This window comes from Lygodium microphyllum, chromosome 4, assembly GCF_053477565.2.
Source record: "Lygodium microphyllum isolate KBCC chromosome 4, Lygodium_microphyllum_v1.1.10, whole genome shotgun sequence".
In the NCBI taxonomy this organism is placed as follows: Eukaryota; Viridiplantae; Streptophyta; class Polypodiopsida; order Schizaeales; family Lygodiaceae; genus Lygodium; species Lygodium microphyllum.
The window spans coordinates 6976180-6979713 of record NC_141138.1 but is presented as its reverse complement, the minus strand read 5'-3'; positions in this window follow the sequence as shown (position 1 = coordinate 6979713).

Sequence of the window (3534 nt, the reverse complement as noted above, 5' to 3'; positions counted from 1 at the left end):
TTACTGCGCATGAGCATGAGAATATGGAAGCAGTAGAGGTAGAAGATGAAGACATTGACATGGCACAGGATACTTCTTCTAACACTACAAATTCATAAGACTTTGGCACATGCCGGAGGATGTGCAAGTTAGGAGGGGATGGATGTCATGCCGCTACGTGTACATAGTGTGAAAAACTCTAGAGTGTGGCTTTCTTATTGATCTAGAGAGTCAATGTCATATTAATGTTAGTGTTCATAGTGTGAATGGTTTAAAAATACTAGATTTTTTGACAAGTTTAGCCAAATTTTTATATTTTAGATATTATATCTTGTAAAAATCTAGAAAATTGTAGACAACTTCTAGATTAGGATGAGATGTAAAAGAAAGTAGGTAGCTTTACGCCATTTTGAAAGGATTTTATGTAAAAAGAAAGATTGGCGAAATCGCACGACACACTGTCGTGCTGCTACGCGCACACCGTGTAAAAAAATCTAGAGTGTGGCTTTCTTTTAGATTTAGAGAGCCAATGCCATTTTAGACATTAGTGTTAGTGTCCATGGTTCAAAAATATTAGATTTTAGTCAATTTTTGATATTCTAAATATTATCTCTTGTAAAAAAATCCATAAAACTATAGATAACTTCTAGATTAGGATAACATGTAAAAGAAAGCATGTAGCTTTCAGCTAATTTGAGAGGATTTTATGTAAAAAGAGAGATTAGCGAAATCGCGCGACACACGATCACTATTTTCAGGCAATGAACAGCACTCCAAAAGTGGGAGATGAAGAAGGAGTGATCTGGCACGATTCTGTCCAGGTGTCCTGGTATTTAACCCCCCTTTCGGAGCCATTGGAAGCATGAGATTGGCGATCTGAGCAGCATAGAGGAAGGTATTATTTTGTACACGTTTTTGTCTATTAGAGTTATATTTTAAAAGAAACTAACAGGCTTCATCTCTGTTAGTATTCTTCTATATTTTCTAATTCTTTTTGGGAGTATTCTTCTGCATCTTCAATCTCTTCAAACCCCTTCTCTTCCATCTACTCCTCTCCTTGAATCTACCTACATCCTGATGTCTCTTATCTTCAAGAACTTGGCTTGAAACCTTCAACCCTTCTCTTATCTCTACCATCTCCGAAGTCTAAGCTATTGAACCTCCATACATTCATCTCTTGCCAAACCCTTGTGGTGACCTTCAACTCTACGCACTACGACATTGGTGAACCCGACGTGAAGGTCGTGTAAGGGAACTCCAAGATGGGGGATTCTTCAGGAGATACTCTACAACAATTGGTGCGCATACTGCAACAGACTCAGCAACAACAAATCCAAATGTTACAACAATAACAACAAAGGCAAGATGAAGAGAAGATTGATTCCATAGCTATCAAGGCCCTAAAGGAAGTTGTGCATGAATTAAAACAATTTAATGGTCAAAATGTCTCTGTTTTTATTTGCTTATATGTTGAAAAAATACTCTTTTTTGGTGTACCACAACATGCATGGAGCCGTTATTTTGCCAGACTAGCCAAGCATGGTCTTCAAGAAAGAATCCATGGTCTTTTTTAACAAGATGAGGATCGGGCTGCATTAAAAAAAACCCTACGCGAAGAATTCTTCTTAGAAGACTCTGGCCTAATGACGAAGAAAAGTTTCACTGAATGGATTAAAAAACCCAACAGAGGTTTAGCTGCAACAGCTCTATACCATGAGTTTGAAAGTAAATTTGGACAACTTGATGCTTAAGGTTGCAGATCCCATTCTGCAAGAGAAGCTTAATGCTGATTGCCTAGAAGATGCTACCTCCGAATCAAGAGTCGACTGCATGGACATATGTTACTGATGCAATTAACATGATTGCTCGAAGAGAGCGGATGCGACTAAGATTGGGCTCTACTTCAACTTCAACAACTCCATTGATGGAGCTTGTTCCACCTTCAAAATCCCCTATTCCTTTGACTAATCAACCAACTCTTTCTTCTTCTGTTCCTTCTAAAAGTGATGTAATGGATGAACTCATTAAAAGCATGCGTGACCTTCATTTGAATCTTACAGAAATTAGTTCCAAAGTAGAGAAGCTAGATGTCAAAGTCGAAGAGCGAGGATGAGCATCAACTCAAACACCCATGAGAGAAGGCTTTAAGAGGCATTGTATTTGGTGTGACATCCAACAACATGACAAGAGGGAGTGTTCTGCCTTCCATGAGGCTGAAGCACAGAAGCTCGTCTTTTGGAAAGACGGAAAAATTCATGCGGCTAATTCTGATCTTCCACTAGAGCCAAATTTTGGCAATGGTGGAATGAAGAAAAGATTAGAAGATTTACCTGTAAAGAATGCCTATGCAGCAATTGATGCAGCTACCTATGGGTTGCAAATTGAGCCAATTAAATCAATTTTGAAAGTATCTAAAGCTAATGTGCAATCTAAAGTATGGATGCACGCACTAGATCAAATGGAACGTGGTAAAGCAGCCAAAGAAGATTTGGCTAATGCCAGTCAGTATATTCGAGGAATAAGTGGTTGGAAAGAACCGGTAGATTCTTTTTCTGCCTTTGCACATTTGGCTGACGTCAATCATAAAGAAGTCTTGATTGAAGAAAAGAGAATAAGAGAAGATGAACCAGTGCCTTCCTCTTCTGGCCCTCCAAAACGGGTAACTAGAAGAACACTGGAACAAACAAAGCTTGCTGAAAATATAACCCCAGATCAAGAGATGGAAGATGCGCCACAAACAAAGAAGACCGAAGAAAAGAAGAAAGGCAAGCAACCAGGCTACAAATCACAGTCTGACATAGAATGTGCAATCGATCTCAAACGAGTCCTAGAATTACGAATTCTAGGAAGCAAAATTGAATTTACCTTAGGCGAAAATCTTGGAATTGCTAAACGTGAATTCCATGATGTAATTATTAGTGTAATCAAAAGGAAAAGACAATATGTTGGTGATGAAGAAATAGTGCATGCTTTTTTGCAGGATGAAGAGAAGTTGACTTCACAAGGAATTCAACTTGAAGCAGTTAAAGAATTAATTGCAGCAATTGAAGCTGAAGATAAAGAAAACATGAATGCAAAAATTAAAGAAGTGAAAGCTGAAAATGTAATGGTCGGCTGGTCCAAACCAGTTGGGCAGCCCAAACCTCTTAACAAAAAGAAGGCCGTCTACAGCACATGCATGAGGAAGAAGAGGCTCGGTTCATTCCAAGCAGTCACTACTCCCGTATGCATTGGGCAAGAGCAACAACGGAGACAGTCGTCAAAATTGGAGAAAAAGAAACACCATGTATTACACTCTTAGACCATGGCTCGGAGATAAACGTCATGGCAAGGAGTCTCTATGAAAGTGGTGGATGGCCCATAGATGTTGATCTAGGTTGGTGAATGAGAGCTACAAACAACTCTTCTGGAGAGTTATATGCTGCATGTCCTAATGTGCAGGTAACTATTGGAGACATAAAAGACAATTTTCACTTTTTTGTTCAAGACTCTTGTAGTTACCCTATCATTATTGGGCAACCTTACATTTTTAAAGCCCGCTTGGAAACAAAAGCT